The sequence below is a fragment of the Triticum urartu genome, chromosome 4 (genome assembly GCF_003073215.2).
Source record: "Triticum urartu cultivar G1812 chromosome 4, Tu2.1, whole genome shotgun sequence".
Taxonomy (NCBI): Eukaryota; Viridiplantae; Streptophyta; class Magnoliopsida; order Poales; family Poaceae; genus Triticum; species Triticum urartu.
This window is the reverse complement of record NC_053025.1, coordinates 419,235,946-419,256,801: the sequence shown is the minus strand read 5'-3', so window position 1 is coordinate 419,256,801 and position 20,856 is coordinate 419,235,946. Positions and strand designations below refer to the sequence as shown.

Sequence of the window (20,856 nt, the reverse complement as noted above, 5' to 3'; positions counted from 1 at the left end):
TGTCAACTTGCAGATAGGGTTACACAATGAAAAAGTACAAGATGTATGTGGCAATTTCATGGAACATCGCAAAAAAAAGGAGAGCCAGTGGTGAGCCTATACAGTGTGCTATGGTACGTCACTCCTCCATTGCAATCATCGTGACATGTTATTTGTATGTCAGTTCTATTGGCCAAGTTTCTTAGGGACAGTTATTACGAGTTATCCTAAGAAAATAAGCACCTGTGAATATAAGCTCCATGTAATAAGTCAACCAGTTCTTTTCATTGCATTTTCAGCTTATCTTTGGTATGATCAGTGAAAAGTCTAGATTGCATTATATTTTTTCATTTTGCTGCCCCTATGAAAATTAATTTGACTTGCCAACATCACAAATTGAACTCGATGCAGTAATTAATATGATAGGAAAACAGACCTTCACTATTTGCTCAAAATGCAAATACAAAGATACCATCTACTTGGCACAATCTACTTTGGTCCATAGAGATCCCATTGCCTAATTTAAAATAAAAACGCATGACCCACATTTAAATGAAGAACAATTATTTATTGAAATTTGATGGTCCAAGTGGCTGGTTATTATCATATAGCAGCACCATCTGAAAGCATCATATAGCACCAGCAGCTCATATCAACTCATCATACAACAGCAGCAGCAGCAGTGTGCAATTCATCATATACCAGCAGTAGTTCATAGCAATTCATCATATAGCAGCAGTAGCAGCTCATAGCAATTCATCATATAGCAGCAGCAGGAGCAGCTCATAGCAATTCATCATATAGCAGCAGCAGGAGCAGCTCATAGCAATTCATCATACAGCAGCAGCAGGAGCAGCTTATAGCAACTCATCATATAGCAGCAGCAGCTCATAGCAATTCATCATATAGCAGTAGCAGCTCATAGCAATTCATCATATAGCAGCAGCTCATACCAATTCATCATATAGCAGCAGGAGGAGCAACTCATAGCAATGCATCATATAGCAGCAGCAGAAGCAGCTCATAGCAATTCATCATATAGTGGATCAGAATGAAAATTTGGCAAAAAATCAGAGGAGATCCTCACCTTGTTGGATGAGCTCATCCTAAAATAGCACCTCAAGGCCACAGCCTGGGAGGTGGGGAGGGGGAATAAGGTGCCTTCTGCCGCAGTGTAGCATCAGCCGTAGTTGTGCAGCACCTGCGAGAGTAGTGCGTTGGACGAACCATAGTGGAGCAGCTGCTGGAGACCATGAGAATGAGGGGCGGCACCAGAGGGAGGAGCAGCCAGGGAGATTTGCCCCTACCCGCCGGCCATGTAGCCTAGCTGGACAGAGCATCGTCGAGGACCAGGCCAGATGGGACCGGTGGCGACGACTTGCTAGAGGAACCCTAGTGCTGCAGGCAGGGTATCGAGGTAGAGGGAAAGGGGAGAGGAGGTGCAAGCGGGCAGGGCAATGAACGCTTGCGTGTTTGTTTTTACTTGAGGGTGAGGTGTGACGCGGGCGTCACCAGATGCATTTTGAGTGTAATATAGGCAGACAATAGAGTCATTTCACTATTCCTCTTCCCTTCAATTTTTAGTGAGGTTGTACCTGAAACACCCCCCTCCAAAGCAAAATTAGTTAAGCCCAAGCCCATAACTCAAAAATGACTTCTTTACATCTTTTATGGCTTATTTTGACAATAAGCCCTGAAAAGGCGGAATAGAACTGGCCCTTAACCTGCAATTCAATTGTGCGTGGAATGATGAATCACTCCTTCCTGCTATAGTGTACATTTAGGCATCATCATACATGGCATAACCTAATACATGTGCATTCCATTGTAGAATCTGGAATATGCAATGTTTATGTTAGTTCATACATTGCACATGATGTTTAAATGCCCCCTAAATTCAAGTGATGGTCTTTAAGCCTTCTTCTTTGCTTCTTTTCTTGATATGTAAGATTTGCTCACACATCTGTTCAATTGCTTGTTTGCATCAGCCAGCCATACTAGGGCTGTTTGCTTTGATTACTTGTTGTTCTTGACCTAACATGCTAACAGAGCTTGTCAACAATTTAAACACTAAGGGTTGCTGTAGTGGGGCCTTTTCTAACTCATAGGTGACATAAAGGTTTGGTTGTACACTAAAGTAGGCTCTCCAAGAGTACCTGGAGATCCAGTTCGAAGGTATGCCTAGTTTTTACATAGTGCAAACATAGTAAATGCTCATTTCATTGTGTGCAAGTGCAAGAGATGTGGCATGTTTCATTATGTGGTGTTGTTTTGTTATAATCTCATCCTTTTGTGTTCAAAGACTGGAAAGTATGCATATTTATCTTCCAAGGAGACGAGTAACTAGTTTGTGTCACCTTGCAGAGGGGGTGCAATGAAGATAAGATTGAGGATTTCCAAGTACAAGATGTTAGGAAGGAGCCTTGCAAGAGAAGTAGGAGCTGCACTGAGCCTCTTCAACCTGTTAAGGCAAGTCACTATATACAACTCAACAGTTCAATTCATTGTTTGTTTCAGGCATAGTTAATTTGCTCTTTTTAATTGCTTTATTTGTCCTCAGTTAATGAGATGCCCAAATAATGATGCCTAATGTTGGGTACTTGTATAACTATTAGTTGACATAATTAAAGGCCTTACCATTTAATTACTCTGCCGAAGTGTGCCTGAAGCTTTGAAGTCTATTAACCAACTATTATTGAATGAGGCTCACAATCTAGTTTATACTAGGCTAATGATTTCATAGTTTTTCTTGTTGTAGTATGTTTGTATGAAATCCTCTGCTGTTCATTATGATCCCTAAGACCTTAATTGAGCTACAGAATGGCCAACTGCTTGCTTACTTCTATGCAACGTGTTGTCTAAATTTCTTACTTGTCTGTGTTTTGGATTGGGCCCCAACATCATGCTCCTCTGGTGAGCTAAGAGAGATTTCTGTATGCAGGCTGCACAGACTACCTTTTTTATAATTTTTAAAATATCACCTGCTTATGCTTCATGACGTGTAACATTATTGTTAGACCTGTTTTGCCATGTACAAAATAGTATGTCTTGCTCGCTTCACTGTTGTAACTATATTTTTGCCCTAGTCATGTGTACTTACAGAAACATTTCAGGATGAAATGACATCAACACAAAGATCTGCAAACAGTGCGGCATGGCCGTTACCGAATGATTATGGATTGGAATTGGAATGTGCTGATGTTCTCGAGGATCAACTAGAGGTGGCAAGACAACGTGTACATGATTCTGAATGTACAATCAACAAGTTGAGACTGGACATGCAGGTATTAAATGCAGGAGTCAAAAAATGAAACAAGACACTGAGGTAACAACGAAGGAATTGGAGATTTTGCAGACTGGAATTTGTGCTATCTAAATCCGGCCAATCATATTTTCTGAAGAGATTATAGTTCAAATGGTAAGTTATGTTGATGCGCGCCCATAATGTATGAGTTGTATTTGCCCAGTGTATGTAATTTGTTGTTTCTGTATGCTTTATTATCACTGGTGCCGAACCATAATGCCCACTGGGTACAAACGGCTGTAATTTCTTTATTGTATAGTGTAGGATTATTCTATGTTTCTATGCCTTAGTCTCTTTATTGTATAGTGTTTGTTTTTTAGAGGTGATAGTATAGAGTAGGATAATTTTTTGAATATGATATGTCGTTCAAACGGGGGCCAACTCGCCCAAACGTTATAGTGACCATGGTCGTCCACGGGCCGTACGATCCATGGGTCATCTATGTGACGGACGATCCATGGCCTTCTATCGGCTGTTGGATCCGTGGGCCTTCTATGGGCCGTCGGATCCATGGGCCTTCTATGGGTCGTTGGATCAATGGGCCTTCTATGGGTCGTCGGGTCAATGGGCCTTCTACGCCCCGTAGGATCCATGGGCCTTCTACGGGTCGTCTCATCTATGGGCCTTGTACGGGCCGTATAAGGGGCCGTAAACGGGCTAGAGTTGAAATCGTCCGTTCATGGGCCGACCATAACGGGTCGTCGTTAATTGGCCATATTTGATGACGCTATGAAAACGACCCAATGTATTAACGGGCCTCAAACGGGCCGACTGTAACCATGGGCTGAATTTGGCCCACAAGCAGAAAATGACAGTAATGGGCCAAAAGTAAACGAATGCTGGAAATGAGCCCAAGAATAAATGGGCCCTAAGAAGGCCGAAAGATAACATGTGCTGGAAACGGCCCAACGAAATAATGGGCCGTTAATGGGTATAAAGCGATACACTGTCATTACGGGCCAGTTTTACCATGGGTCGTTAATGGGCCGAGGGTTACTAAGGGCCTTATATGGGCCGAAAGACGTCATGGGCCATACATGGGCCGGAAGTTAAAACGGGCTGGAATTATATTGGACGGCCCAGATGACATTACTGGGCCTAATTCGGATAGGCTGTAAATGGGCCCTGGGTTAGCGGGCTGTAAATGGGCTATATGCGAACAGGACGTTAATAGGCTTGCCATGGGCCGGCCCGCCATCTTTTGACCAAGTCAAACGGGCCGGCCTTTTCACATGAATAAGCCTCTGTTGGGCTGTGCCACGTGTCGACGTAGCATAGGCGCTTTGTGTCCAATGAATGGATGACATCTGTCCCAATGGCGAGCCGACACGTGTTCCCTCCAGCCAATGATGATTTTACATGTGGAAAATCCCCATTGGTCGGGGCTGTTAATGGGTTATCGGATCCAAAACCGGACCCGATAGCTTAACGGCATTCCGTTACGGTGGATGCCACGTGCCGGTCACCCTTGACGAAAGCACTTCTGTGACGCGTGATTTATCGTCATGGAAGTGGACACTTCCGTGATGATAATTTTGGTAATGTCATGGAACACTTCTACGACAACACAGGTATGACTATCTTGATTCTGTCATAAAATTTTCATGGATGTACATGCATGACAGAAAACGTGACCTACTGTGACAAACACATATCATCACGTCAGTGTATTTTTATATAGTGTCTTATGATTGGAACTCTAGCAAGCATCTGCAACTACCAAATATCATTAAGGTAAAACCCAACCATAGCATTAAGTATCAAGTCCTCTTTATCCCATACGCAACAACCCCCTTACTCGGGTATAAGCTTCTATCACTCTCGCCACCCACGATATGAGAATCATGAACATATTCCAACACCCTACAGCGGGAATCCCTCACGCTTGCGCGACACGAAGGGCACCATAGGATAGCACCAAAATAAAACATACAATTCAAACCAATCACGATCATCAATCAACCCATAGGGAAAAATAGATCTACTCAAACATCATAGAGACAATTGCTTATTTACCATTGACAAGCTCGGCCATTGCTCATTTGCCATCGAATAAACCAATGTTGCTCTTGTACCGCTTACAAGCTTCTTTCGTTGCTAATTTGCCAACAACCATTAACTTGGTGTGAACCACTTCTGTTAAAGTAAGAAAAATGACAATTTTGCCCTCATTGGAAAATGAGCAACCTTACCTATTGTTCCTTTTAACCATGCTGAACCACTTCTGTTCAAATTATCATAACATATTGAGATTACATATTTCTCTAAAAAATTGGCACCACCTTGCTAGTAATTTTAGATCAAACAATTTATGAGAACAATATAATATTTTCATCATACACATAACAAGGATAAAAGGTAGCATCTTGCTGGAGCTAGCTTGCATGACAATAACATATATTAAGACAACATATTTCTCTATAAAAAATTGCAGCACCTTGCTTGTAATTTTATGATCAAATTGTTATAAGCATGGTATCAATATATTTGCATCATAACACATAATGAGGATAGTAAATAGTATAAATAGACATGGCACTCATAGTCCAGTACAATAAATTGAAGTGCACGAAAGAGACCAATGTCCAGTACAGAAATTGAAGTGCACAAAAGAGAGCAATGTACAATGCAAGAAAACAAGTCCACAAATGTAATAGAAAGAAACAAGTTCACACTTTCAGTTTTTCCTTGCTACGAGTGGCCATAGCAGAGTTGTTTGGTTGCCTTTTCTTGGTTCGAGTGGCCATTGCAGGGTTGTTTGCTGCAGCTAGAATCACCTTTGCCTTCAACTTGCCCTTGTGTTGCTTTGGTGTTGACGAAATTTCCAATGAGGTGCTCTCAATTTGGTTCGAACCGATTTTTGACCTAAATTAACAATTCATGTTTAAGTAGATGATATGATTGCAAAAGAGAAGCACAATATGACCTTGAAAACTAAGGTGTCATTTACCTCACAGATTTAGATGATGTTGACTTCACCACATCTACTTCACTTGGGTTGTTAGTTGAACATGGAAGGGGCAGCGTTGGTTGCCTTTGGTTGCTTGAATATTAGTGTCACCACTCCTTGCTGCAACTTCGGATTTATTTCTTTTTCCCTACATGAGCAAAAGAACATTAACATTGTTATGTGCATGATAATTGTTAACAAAATCACACTCTTACCTTCTCTCTTTTGCGACATCAGTATGCGCTTCTTTTGCATCTGGATCAACATTTTTGCAACCTTGCCATCTATGACCATAGTCTTTGCAAATTAGGCATTGATGTTGTCCTTTTCTTCTCTTGCTCTTGCTTTGCTCAGCACCACTCTTGTGCCTCTCTACTTTTGGCGTCCTCGGAGCCCTTCGAAGGATTGGAGGGTGTAAAAAGAATTCATGGGTTTTCTTTGGCCATTGTGATGCATAAGTAAGCCCCGACAGTACGGGAGTATATGCTGCTATGAACTTGGCAACACTATAGTAATCATCAACAAAGTCTTCTATAGTGACCCCCCTAATTCTGGTGATGAAGGAAATGGCATGCTTGCAAGGCTTCCCTGATACTTGGAATTCTCTACATGTGCATGTCCTCATGTCCAGATCCACAACATGTCGCTTGCCATCTTCACCACCCTCACTCACCTCTGCATTCATGTGGTTAATCTCTCATACTCTATGTCCAACCCTCTACTCTTTGCATTCAACTCCTTCATGACACTAGGTAGTACATAGTGGCCTTCCAATTTTTTGGCAATCCTCCTCTTCTCCATCTTGACTAGTATCTTCCTTATGATTTTGTCCACCAACTGAAACAACATCATGCCCTTGTGCTTGTTGATCCAATTGTTGAAGCACTCGGCCAAATTGTTTGTCACATAATCTACCTTTGAGGAAGTGGAAAATTTTCTCCTAGACCAAAGCCTACTATGGTATCTTGTCAAGTACACTATTGCTTTAGGTTTTTTCTCTTCTATGGCTGCCATGTGGGCTCTGAAAGCTTCTAGAGTCCATGAATAAGCTGCTGGCCACATATGGTCATCAAATACTTTACCATGAATTTTTTTTCTTAAAGTTGACAACCAAGTGGTGCATGCATTCCCTATCTTTAGCATACTTATACACCTCTTCAATTGCACTTTCAACCCCTTTTCCTGCATCCGAACAGATTGCAAGTCCAGGTGGACAACCGATAGCTTGATGAAGCTTATCATTTCCAATAGGTTTGTATTTTTCACTAATAGTATCAAATTATTCTACAATGATAGTTTCATCATCAGACCACACAACCCAAGAGTACTGTGCAAAAATAGCATCTAGAAACCCCTTCATAGTAGTTATAGCATGCAAATCAATGCTCCAACTGAAGGAAAAACCTCCGTTGAAGTTACGACGACTGCTACATATCCTAACTTCTAGCACACATGTTGATGCCTGGTCCATCCTGCGGACGCAACCATGACAATCAGCAACCAATTTTTCTAAAGAGGGGCAGTGTGCAACTAAATATCACGACAGAATATATCACGAACACATGAGAAAATGAACTACCTTATTGCACCTGGAACGAGGCGATGTTGAAGAAGCAACATCCTCATTAGCTGTGAGGGAGGCACCTGGAACTGTTGGTCCAGCGATTGTGAGGGAGGCGGCTGGAACTGGAGGTCCATCGGCTGTAGGGGCGCTGGCTGGAGGGGAGGAGGCAACAGTAGACAGTGCAGGGGCGGCGGTGGCTGGAGTAGCACCTGCAGGGCCGACGCCTGGAGAAGCACCTGTAGGGGCGTCGACGGCGAGATCCGTAGCTGTGGGGCCGGCGACGGTAGGATCCCAGTTGCAGGCCGGCGGCGACAGGAGCAGCAATTGGAGGGTCGGTGGTGGCTGAAGCAGCAGCTGGAGGGATGGGGGCGGCAGGGGCGACGAATGGAGAGACAACCACGAGTGGAGGATCTCCGGCCTGCGGGAATAGATGTGGGAGGGGCGGTGGTGGCGGTTCCGCCATGGCCATGCCGTGGCCAGGTTAGGGTTGGAAACGGGGGGCGTTGTGCGGAGGGGGGAGTTGTGCAGGAAGAAAGAAAAGGTTTTTTACTACATGTTTTTCCTCTTTTTTACAAGAAAATAAGAGGGTGGTATATGAGGGTAGTACTAGTATTTTTAGATAAACCGACAATGGTTATTAAATCTAATGGTAGAGGTATAACGACAGATTAACAGCGATGGCAAATTGGCAACGAAACAAGCTTGTAAGCAGTACAAGAGCAAAGTTGGTTTGTTCGATGGCAAATGAGAAATAGCCGAGGTTGTTTATGGTAAATAAGCATTTCTCTCTTTTTCTTTAAGAAATCCAACCACACCAACAACGCGGCAAAGCACGTGCAACCCTTCTAGTATTATGAGCAACTCCAACGCGCCGACTCATTTCGTCCGCACGTGTCCATTTGGGTCGGCACGGACATAAAAGTCGGCCCAACGCGCCGACTCATTTCGTCCGCGCGTGTCCATTTGGGTTGGCTCGGACAGAAAGTCAGCCCAATGCACGGACCCAAACGGACGCGCGTCTGCTTTTCGTCCGCCTGTCGACCCATTCCCGGCCCATTTTTGATCCGGATTTGCGTCGGTGTAGACACGAGACGGACGCGCGCGCGCTCGTCTACTCCTCCCCCTGGCCCGTTGGTCGGTTGCAGCCTCCACCATTTCCCTCCATTTCCCCAAAAACCCTCCCGCCCGCGCGCGCTCCCACCGCTCCCCATGGACGACGACCTCGATGCCGCCGCCGGCCTCGCCTCCCTCGCCTCAGCCGGCATCATGTCCGCCCCCTCCGGCAAAGGCAAGCCTCATGCCCCCACAAGACCGCCGCCGCGCCCAAGCCGAAGAAGAAGTTGACAACTGACGAGCAGGCAAGGGAGTCGATGAAGAGAAAGGACCAGAGGCACGCGGCGGACATGAGGGAGGAAGCCATCGCGGCGGTCGCCATCGCTGTTGCCGTCCAGCAGGAAGCCACCAACGCTCGCGTCACGGCAGCAATGAGGGAGGCGCTAATTTACCCAGGGTTAAACCTGGCCAGCACGGCCTCGTCAACACCGCCGTGGCCGCGGCCAGCACCCGTGCATCTGTGTTTCCTCGGATGGTGCTGCCCGACTCGCCCCGCGCGTCGGCGACGCAGCCGATGCCCGAATTCCACGTCTACCCGCAGGCCTCCCGACTCTCCGGGGAGTGCTCGCCCAAGGTAAGCATGGTGTCACCTTCCACGCCCACGCCCATCGACCTCAACGCCACACCGGTGGCTGGTGGCTCGTCATCCAGAGGTGCGAGGAAACGCGCGCGGCACATGCTAGCCGATGTGCTATTGGGCGCACGCAACCTGTTCGACGGAATGCCGGCCTCCAGCGATGGCAACTACGTGCAAAACATCATCTTCGAGGGTGGTGCGGTGGCCACTTGCGGTGCCGCCAGGGCCGGCTATGATCCCAAAGAGACACAGAGCCATGACGATCGAGGGTTGTTCATGCCATCCACCTTTGATCAAGATCAGGTCGCCTTCATGCATGATCAGGTCGGCTTGGACCTGAACGGCTTCCCACTCGACCACGAGTTTCCGGAGGACTACGGACAAGAGGAAGAGGATGAGTTGGACATCAAAGGGGAGCCTTTGTTTGAGGACGAGCTCACCAACCAAGCCGCCGGGAGGAAACCAAAGCGCAAGAGCAGGCAGACCAAGGCGTACACGATAGCCGAGGACAAGCTTCTTTGTGAGTGTTGGAGGGATATTCGGCAAGACCCCAAGACCGGCGCCGAACAAAAGGCATCAACCATTTGGACTCGTGTCCATCGTGAGTTTCATGAGCGCGAGAAGTTTCCACCGTACCAAATGCAAAGCACGCGCGGATGGCTGTCCATTTCGAAGCATTGTAAGGTGATCCAACAAGAGTGCAACAAGTTTTGTGCCACTCTTGAGAGCTTCAAGGCATGCCCCGTGAGCGGCATCGGCATGCAAGACATGGTATGCTAGCAAGCGGCCCTCTTTTGTGTCATTTCGTTCATGCTTGCATGTCCAATTTCATATCCATTTGCCAATATGCTTGCATGCAATTAATTTGTAGGCATTCCACTTTGGAGGCATTCAAGGTCCAACATGATGGCAAGTTCTTCAACCGCTCCCATTGTTGGAGGGTCATCAGAGATGAGGAGAAGTTCAAGGCGCAATATGCCGCCCTCAAGTCGCGTGTGGGGAATAAGGTCGTGGAGGAGGAAGACGGTGAGAAGCCACGGCTGCGGGGGAAGACCAACTCCAAGAAGCAGGACAAGCGAGATGCGGCGTCATACGCCTTGATCGCAAGCGTGGAGGGCATGATGACCAAGAAGGACTCGAGGGAGGAGGAGCACCGGCGATACAAGGAAGAACAAATGAACACCTTGATGAAGATCCGAAAAATGAGGCTTGACATGGAGACGGAGAAGCAAGCTAAGATGCTTGACATGGAGGCGGAGAAGCAAGCCAAGATGCTAGAGATCGAGGCCGCCAACACCAACACCAAGGTGAAAGAAGTGGCTCTTGCGACCATGATGATGGGAGTGGAGATCATGAAGGTGGATCCCAACACCGTGTCACCAAGGAAGAGGTCGTGGTTTGAGAAGATGCAAGCCAACATGCTCAAGTTTGACGACGAGTGATCTATGGCGGCGAGCGCCATCCTTTTTTGAATGTTGGCAAGTGTGCTGGCATGACCACGGCCGTGATGGCATGGTCGAACTCTCCCGCCCCTTTTTTGTGTGCTGACATGTGTGTTGGCCGCTGGCAAGTGCACCAGCTGAACTGTGTGCTATTTTTCTGAAGCTGGCATGGTGCCGGCATGAACTTGGCGCGACGACACCGTGGGCCTTTTTCAAAATTTGCATGCGGACATGAAATGGGTCGCCGTCGTTGGGCGCACTGCCGACCCAAATCGTAAAGAGGGCGGATGCCGACCGGGCGGCCGACCCAAACAGACAAAAAGTGGACAAATCTATCGGCCTTTTGGGTTAGCGCGTTGGATTTGCTCTAATCAAATCTAAGGGCTCGTGATGATCTGGTGTTCTGCCAGCCAATCGATTCGGATTAGATGTTCTGCCACGACATATGATCCTCACGCAAGTCCCCTTGATCGATCTTATCTGGTGGTCGCGCACGTCCTCCTCGTCGGCTCATATCCGGCCTCTCTTCTCGAAACAAGCCCCCACCCCCCCACCCCCGCGCTGCCGCCGCCCCTATGGCCACCATCGCGTGCCCTCTAGTCTTCATCAAGGCCATGGAGGGGGACATGGCCACAGACTCGCCCGGCATCGTCACGTAATTTCCGTGCCGATCCACTTTGATGCGCACGTAATTTCCATACTTCGATAGCTTATATGCTACACCATCAAGCCCGGGGTCTTTTCTGGAGCGGCGGTGCTCTCCCTTGCGAACGTGGCTCTAGCCATAGTCTACTACGTCGCTTTGATGTTATCAAGGGCCCGCCAAGCTGGAGGCCATAGCAGAACAAGGCATCATCGTGGGCCAACCCGTGATCCCGCAGCAGGGCAGCGAACCGGTGTTCGTCCATGAGACTACCCATAGTAGGAGTAACACAGATGGTAACATAACATTTATCTAGACAAATAGATGACGTGGCAAGTAATTAATGATGAAAGAGATGCATGTAGTAACATAGCTAGTATAAGATCACCCTACACCAAAAAGCAGACCAAATGGCTTAGTCGTTTAACCACGAGATTTTTGCAAAGTTTCTGGGAGAAATACATATTGGATGCTCCACTTAATTTTAAATCGAGTCAGACCCACCCTAGAGCGTGACTTTATGACATGCGTGCGTCCCTGCCCAAGAGGCGTAGGCATCACCCAAGATTTTACAAGCTGCCGATAGCACATGAAGGGTTGGAGAAGAGGAAAAAAAGATAAAAACATAAAATGAAACCAATAAAAGAAATCGTAACAAAGAATTGCACACACAAACGAAACACTACCGAGGCAGCAAACAGGACACTCACCGTCACAGAAACAAAACTCTAGCACTTCACGAACGATTGCCACCAAAGGTCACTGAAGGTATCACCTTATTGTAACACAAATTGGAACAAACCTGACGTATTACTCATTGATTGATCAAGTTGAATGACTTCAAACATGTCTTGGACGCAGTCGGCATTTCGACACCAGCCTATAGCTCATTTACCATGCTCGGAGCATCTCCACTCGCGCCCTGCTACCTCTTGAGCTTGCATTGGTTTTTCCCTTGAAGAGGAAAGGGTCATGCAGCAAAGTAGAGTAAGTATTTCCCTTGGCTTTTGATAACCAAGGTATCAATCCAGTAGGAGACAACGCACAAGCCACCGAATACCTGCACAAACAAACACCAACTTGCACCCAACGCGATAAAGGGGTTCTCAATCCCTTCACGGTTATTTGCAAAGTGAGATCTGATATAGATGGATAAACGTTAAAGTAATATTTTTGGTATTTTTGGTTTGTGGAACGGAAAGTAAAAGATTGCAAAGAAAGTAAATAGGAAAATAAAATTGTAGATCAGAAACTTATATGATGGACAGTAGACCGGGGGGGCATAGGTTTAGCAAGAGGCTTCTTTCAAGATAGAAAATATTATGGTGGGTGAACGAATTACTGTCGAGCAATTGATAGAAAAGCGCAAAGTTATGACGATATCTAAGGCAATGATCATGAATATAGGCATCACGTCTGTATCAAGTAGACCGACTCCTGCCCGCATCTACTACTATTACTCCACACATCGACCGACTCCTGCCTGCATCTAGAGTATTAAGTTCATGAAGAAAAGAGTAACACATTAAGTAAGATGACATGATGTGGCGCGATAAACTCAAGCAATATGATGAAAACCCCATCTTGTTATCCTTGATGGCAACAATACAATATGTGTCGGTTCCCCTTGTGTCACTAGGATCGAGCACCGCAAGATTGAACCCAAAGCTAATCACTTCTCCCATTACAAGAAAAACCAATCTAGTTGGCCAAACCAAATCGATAGTTCGAAGAGACTTGCAAAGATGTCAAATCATGCATAAGAATTCAGAGGAGATTCAAATAATATTCAATTATAAGCTGATCATACATCCACAATCCATCGGATCTCGGCAAACAGACTGCAAAAGAGTATTACATAGAATAGATCTCCAAGAACATCGAGGAGAACTTTGTATTGAGAATCAAAGAGAGAGAAGAAGCCATCTAGCTACTAGCTATGGACCCGTAGGTCTATGGTAAACTAATCACGCTTCATCGGAGAGGCAATGGTGTTGATGTAGAAGCCCTCCGAGATCGAATCCCCCTCTGGTAGGATTCCGGAAAAGTCCCCTAGATGGAATCTCACGGGTACAGAATATTGCGGCAGTGGAAAAGTGGTTTCGCGGCCCCCCTCGAAGGTTTTGGGATATTTGAGAATATATAGGCAGAAGAAATAGGTCGGTGGAGACACGAGGGGCCCACAAGGGTGGGGGCGTGCCCTACCCCCTGGGCGCGCCTCCCGGCCTTGTGGCAGTACAAGAGAGGCTAGCAATGGCGGAAAGGTGAGAGTCCGTATAATCCACGGACTCAACATTAGTCATAAAGAACTCACATACTTATTGCAAAAATCTATTAGTCATCGAAACAAAGTACTACGCGCATGCTCCTAGGGGGATAGATTGGTAGGAAAAGACCATCGCTCGTCCCCGACCGCCACTCATAAGGAGGACAATCAAAAAATATCTCATGCTCCAACTTTGTTACATAACAGTTCACCATATGTCCAAGTATTTCTCAAATTCACAATTACTTACTAGCATGACTCTAATATCACCATCTTCATATCTCAAAACAATCATAAGGAATCAAACTTCTCATAGTATTCAATGCACTTTATATGAAAGTTTTTATTATATCCCTCTTGGATGTCTATCATATTAGGACTAATTTTATAAACAAAGCAAATTACCATGCTATTTTTAAAGACTCTCAAAATAATATAAGTGAAGTACGAGAGTTCATCAATTTCTATAAAATAAAACTACCGCCGTGCTCTAAAAAGATATAAGTGAAGCACTAGAGCAAAACTGCCTAGCTCAAAAGATATAAGTGAAGCACATAAAGTATTCTAATAAATCGCGATTCATGTGTGTCTCTCTCAAAAGGTGTGTATAGAAAGGATGATTGTGGCAAACTAAAAAGCAAAGACTCAAATCATACAAGACGCTCCAAGCAAAACACATATCATGTGGTGAATAAAAATATAGCCTCAAGTAAAGTTACCGTTAGACGAAGACGAAAGAGGGGATGCCTTCCGGGGCATCACCAAGCTTAGGCTCTTGGTTGTCCTTGAATATTACCTTGGGGTGCCTTGGGAATCCCCAAGCTTAGGCTCTTGCCATTCCTTATTGCATAGTCCACCAAATCCTACCCAAAACTTGAAAACTTCACAACACAAAACTCAACAAAAAATCTCATAAGCTCCGTTAGTATAAGAAAATAAATTACCACTTTTGGTACTATTGAGAACTCATTCTTTATTTATATTGGTGTAATATCTACTGTATTCCAACTTTTCCATGGTTCATACCCCCCCGATAGCCATAGATGCATCAAAATAAGCAAGCAACACGCGAAAAACAGAATCTGTCAAAAACAGAAAGGTGTGTAGAAATCTGGAGATTTTGAGTACTTTTGTAACTCCAAAAATCCCGAAACATTAGGAAGACCTAAGCAATTTGTTTATTAATATTTTGCAAAAAACAGTATTTTATCGCACTTCTGCCAAAAATGAAAATTAATTTCCTCAGCACAAAAGTTTCTATTTTTCAGCAAGATCAAATCAACTATCACCGTAAGCTATCCCAAAGGTCTTACTTGGCACAAACACTAATTAAAACATAAAACCACATCTAACCAGAGGCTAGATGAATTATTTAATGCAAAACAGAACCTAAAAAGCAAAAACAAAAACAAAATTGGGTTGCCTCCCAACAAGCGCTATTATTTAATGCCCTTAGCTAGGCATAAAACACGAATATATCTAGGTATTATCATCTTTGGCATGCAATCCATAAGTGGCTATCATAATAGATTCATAAGGAAATTTAATTTATTTCTTGGGAAGTGTTACATGCCTTTCCTTAACGGAAATTAAAATCTAATGTTTTGTTCTTTCATATCAATAATTGCACCAATCGTTCTGAGGAAAGGTCTACCAAGAATAATAGGATATGTAGGATTGCAATCTATATCAAGAAAAATGAAATCTACGGGCACATAATTCCTATTTGCAACAATAAGAACATCATTAATTCTTCCCATAGGTTTCTCATACAACAATTTACATCTCATACAACAATTTATATCTCATCAAGTCTTGACCATATCACATCACAACATGCCCTGCAAAAACAAGTTAGACGTCCTCTACTTTGTTGTTGCAAGTTTTACGTGGATGCTACGGGCTTCTAGCAAGAACCATTCTTAATTACGCATCAAAACCACAATGATTTTTTGTCAAGTGTGATGTTTTAACCTTCAACAAGGACCGCCCGTAGTCAAACTCGATTCCACTAAAGTTGGAGAAACAGACACCCGCCAGCCACCTGTGTGCGAAGCATGTCGGTAGAACCAGTCTCATGAACGCGGTCATGTAATGTCGGTCCGGGCCTCTTCATCCAAAAATACCGCCAAATCAAAGTAACACATTGGTGGTAAGTAGTATGACTATTATCGCCCACAACTCATTGTGGTCTACTCGTGCATATAACATCTACGCATAAACCTGGCTCGGATGCCGCTGTTGAGGAACGCGGTATTTCAAAAAAATTACTACGATCACGCAAGATCTATGTAGGAGATGCATAGCAATGAGACGGGAGAGTGTGTCCACGGACCCTCGTAGACCGAAAGCAGGAACGTTTAGTAACGCGGTTGATGTAGTCGAACGTCTTCACGATACAACCGATCCAAGTACCAAATGTACGTCATCTCCGTGTTCAGCACACGTTCAGCATGATGACGTCCCTCGAGCTCTTGATCCAGTTGAGGGCAAGGGAGAGTTTTAATCAGCACGACGGTGTGGTGACGGTGATGATGAAGTTACCAGCGTAGGGCTTCACCTAAGCACTACGACGATATGACCAAGGTGTTAAACTTTGGAGGGGGCACCGCAGATGGCTAAGAGATTGTCTGTTGTGCCTTTGGGGTGCCCCCCTGCCTCCGTATATAAAGGGGGAGGAGGAGGTGGCCAGCCAAGGGGGGCGCGCTATGGGGGGAGTCCTACTTGGACTCCTAGTCCAAGTAGGATTCCGCCCCCCATCCTTCCTTCCACCAGAGAGGGAAAAGGGGAAGGGAGAGAGAGGGAGAAAGAAAGAGGGGGGCCGCCCCCTTCCCCTAGTCCAATTTGGTTTGGGCAAGGGTGGGCGCACCCCTCCTCATGTGGCCTTTCTCCTCTCCTCTAGTATGGCCCAATAGGCCCAATATTTCCCCCGGGGGGTTCCGGTAACCCCTCGGTACTCCGGTAAAATATCCGAATCACTCGGAACCATTCCAATGTCCGAATATAACCTTCCAATATATGAATATTTACCTCTCGACCATTTCGATACTCCTCTTCATGTCTGTGGTCTCATCCGGGACTCCGAACAAACTTTGGTCATCAAATAACATAACTCATAATACAAATCGTCATCGAACGTTAAGCGTGTGGACCCTACGCGTTCGAGAACTATGTAGACATGACCGAGACACGACTTCAGTCAATAACCAATAGTGAAACCTGGATGCTCATATTGGTTCCTACATAGTCTACAAAGATCTTTATCGATCAAACCGCATAACAACATACGTTATTCCCTTTGTCATCGGTATGTTTACTTGCCCAAGATTCGATCGTCGGTATCATCATACCTAGTTCAATCTCGTTACCGACAAGTCTCTTTACTCGTTCCGTAATGCATCATCCCGTAACTAACTCATTAGTCACATTGCTTGCAAGGCTTATAGTGATGAGCATTATCGAGAGGGCCCAGAGATACCTCTCCGATACACAGAGTGACAAATCCTAATCTAGATCTATGCCAACTCAACAAACACCATCGGAGACACCTGTAGAGCATCTTTATAATCACCCAATTACATTGTGACGTTTGATAGCACACTAAGTGTTCTTCCGGTATACGGGAGTTGCATAATCTCATAGTCAGAGGAATATGTATAAGTCATGAAGAAAGCAATAGCAATAAAACTAAATGATCATAATGCTAAGCTAATGGATGGGTCTTTTCCATCACATCATTCTCTAATGATGTGATCCCGTTCATCAAATGACAACACATGTCTATGGTGAGGAAACTTAACCATCTTTGATTAATGAGCTAGTCAAGTAGAGGCATACTAGGGATACTTGGTTTGTCTATACATTCACACATGTAGTAAGTTTCTGGTTAATACAATTCTATCATGAATAATAAACATTTATCATGATATAAGGAAATATAAATAACAACTTTATTATTGCCTCTAGGGCATATTTCCTTCAGTCCCCCACTTGCACTAGAGTCAATAATCTAGATTACATAGTAATGATTCTAACACCCATGGAGTATTGGTGTTGATCATGTTTTGCTCGTGCGAGAGGCTTAGTCAATGGGTCTATTCTCTATGTCTACCTCCTTGACTTGATCGCAGATGGAATTGAAGCGTCTCTTGATGTGTCTAGTTCTCTTGTGAAATCTGGATTCCTTCGCCAAGGCTATTGCTCCAGTATTGTCACAAAAGATTTTCATCGGACCCGATGCACTAGGTATTACACCTAGATCGGATATGAACTCCTTCATCCAGACTCCTTCATTTGCTGCTTCCGAAGCAGCTATGTACTCCGCTTCACACGTAGATCCCGCCACAACACTTTGTTTGGAACTGCACCAACTGACAGCTCCACCATTCAATATTAAATATGTATCTAGTTTGTGACTTTGAGTCATCTGGATCAGTGTCAAAGCTTGCATCGACATAACCATCTACGATGAGCTCTTTGTAACCTCCATAAACGAGAAACATATCCTTAGTCCTCTTCAGGTATTTCAGGATGTTCTTGACCGCTGTCAGGTGATCCACTCCTGGATTACTTTGGTACCTCCCTGCTAAACTGATAGCAAGGCACACATCAGGTCTGGTACACAACATTGCATACATGATAGAACCTATTGCTGAGGCATAGGGAATGATTTTCATTTTCTCTCTATCTTCTGTAGTGGTTGGGCATTGAGTCTGACTCAACTTCACACCTTGTAACACATGCAAGAACCCTTTCTTTGACTGATCCATTTTGAACTTCTTCAAAACTTTATCAAGGTATGTGCTTTGTGAAAGTCCAATTAAGCATCTTGATCTATCTCTATAGATCTTGATGCCCAGAATATAAGTAGCTTCGTCGAGGTCTTTCATTGAAAAATTCTTATTCAAGTATCCTTTTATGCTATCCAGAAATTATGTATTATTTCCAATCAACAATATGTCATCCACATATAATATTAGAAATGCTACAGAGCTCCCACTCACTTTCTTGTAAATACAGGCTTCTCCAAAAGTCTGTATAAAACCATATGCTTTGATCACACTATCAAAGCGTATATTCCAACTCCGAGAGGCTTGCATTGAAAAATTCTTATTCAAGTATCCTTTTATGCTACCAGAAATTCTATATCATTTCCAATCAGTAATATGTCATCCACATATAACACCAAAAATGCTACAGAGCTCCCACTCACTTTCTTGTAAACACAGGCTTCTCCGTAAGTCTGTATAAAACCATATGCTTTGATCACATCATCAAAGTGTATATTCCAACTCCGAGATACTTGCACCAGTCCATAGATGGATCGTTGGATCTTGCACACTTTGTTAGCACCTTTAGGATCGACAAAACCTTCTGGTTTCATCATATACAACTCTTCTTTAAGATATCCATTAAGGAATGCAGTTTTGACATCCATTTGCCAAATTTCATAATCATAAAATGCAGCAATTGCTAACATGATTCGGACAGACTTAAGCATCGCTATGGGTGAGAAGGTCTCATCATAGTCAACTCCTTGAACTTGTCAAAAACCTTTCGCAACAAGTCGAGCTTTGTAGACAGTAACATTACCGTCAGCGTCAGTTTTCTTCTTGAAGATCCATTTATTCTCTATGGCTTGCCAATCATCAGGCACGTCAACCAAAGTCAACACTTTGTTCTCATACATGGATTCCATCTCAGATTTCATGGCCTCAAGCCATTTCGCGGAATCTGGGCTCATCATCGCTTCCTCATAGTTCATAGGTTTGTCATGGTCAAGTAACATGACCTCCAGAAAGGGATTACCGTACCACTCTGGTGCGGAGCGCACTCTGGTTGACCTACGAGGTTCGGTAGTAACTTGATCTGAAGTTTCATGATCATCATCATTAGCTTCCTCACTAACTGGTGTAGGAATCGCTAGAACTAATTTTTGTGATGAACTACTTTCCAATTCGGGAGAAGGTACAATTACCTCATCAAGTTCTACTTTCCTCCCACTCACTTCTTTCGAGAGTAACTCCTTCTCTATAAAGGATCCATTCTTAGCAACGAATATCTTGCCTTCGGATCTATGATAGAAGGTGTACCCAATAGTCTCCTTTGGGTATCCTATGAATACACATTTCTCCGATTTGGGTTCGAGCTTCTCAGGTTGAAGCTTTTTCACATAAGCATCGCAGCCCCAAACTTTAAGAAATGACAACTTGGGTTTCTTGCCAAACCACAGTCATATGGTGTCGTCTCAACGGATTTAGATGGTGCCCTATTTAACGTGAATGCAGCCGTCTCTAAAGCATAACCCCAAAACGATAGTGGTAAATCGGTAAGGGTTATCATAGATCGCACCATATCTAATAAATTACGGTTACGACATTCATACACACCATTACGCTGTGGTGTTCCAGGTGGCGTGAGTGGCGAAACTATTCCACATTGTTTCAAATGAAGACCAAACTCATAACTCAAATATTCACCTCCACGATCAGATCGTAGAAACTTTATTTTCTTGTTACGATGATTTTCCACTTCACTTTGAAATTCTTTAAACTTTTCAAATGTTTCAGACTTATGTTTCATCAAGTAGATATACCCATATCTTTGCAAATCATCTATGAAGGTCAGAAAATAACGATACCCGCTGCGAGCCTCAACACTCATCGGACCGCATACATCAGTATGTATTATTTCCAACAAGTCAGTTGCTCACTCCATTGTTCCGGAGAACGGAGTCTTAGTCATCTTGCCCATGAGGCATGGTTCTCAAGCATCAAGTGATTCATAATCAAGTGATTCCAAAAGCCCATCAGCATTGAGTTTCTTCATGCGCTTTACACCAATATGACCTAAACGGAAGTGCCACAAATAAGTTGCACTATCATTATTAACGCTGCATCTTTTGGCTTCAATATTATGAATGTGTGTATCACTACAATCAAGATTCACTAAAAATAGACCACTCATCAAGGGTGCATGACCATAAAAGATATTACTCATATAAATAGAACAACCATTA

The 20,856-nt window shown here is 44.2% G+C and overlaps 1 long non-coding RNA gene across 1 annotated transcript; it reads right to left on the bottom strand.

Annotated features, from left to right (window-relative positions):
- Positions 1 to 5,823: 5,823 nt before the first annotated feature.
- LOC125553889 lies at positions 5,824 to 8,303 on the bottom strand. The gene is made up of 3 exons (XR_007304253.1): positions 6,449 to 8,303; positions 6,234 to 6,381; positions 5,824 to 6,148 (listed from the first exon to the last, which is right to left on the bottom strand). It is a non-coding gene; the product is annotated as an uncharacterized LOC125553889 (long non-coding RNA).
- Between the last annotated feature and the right edge of the window lie 12,553 nt (positions 8,304 to 20,856).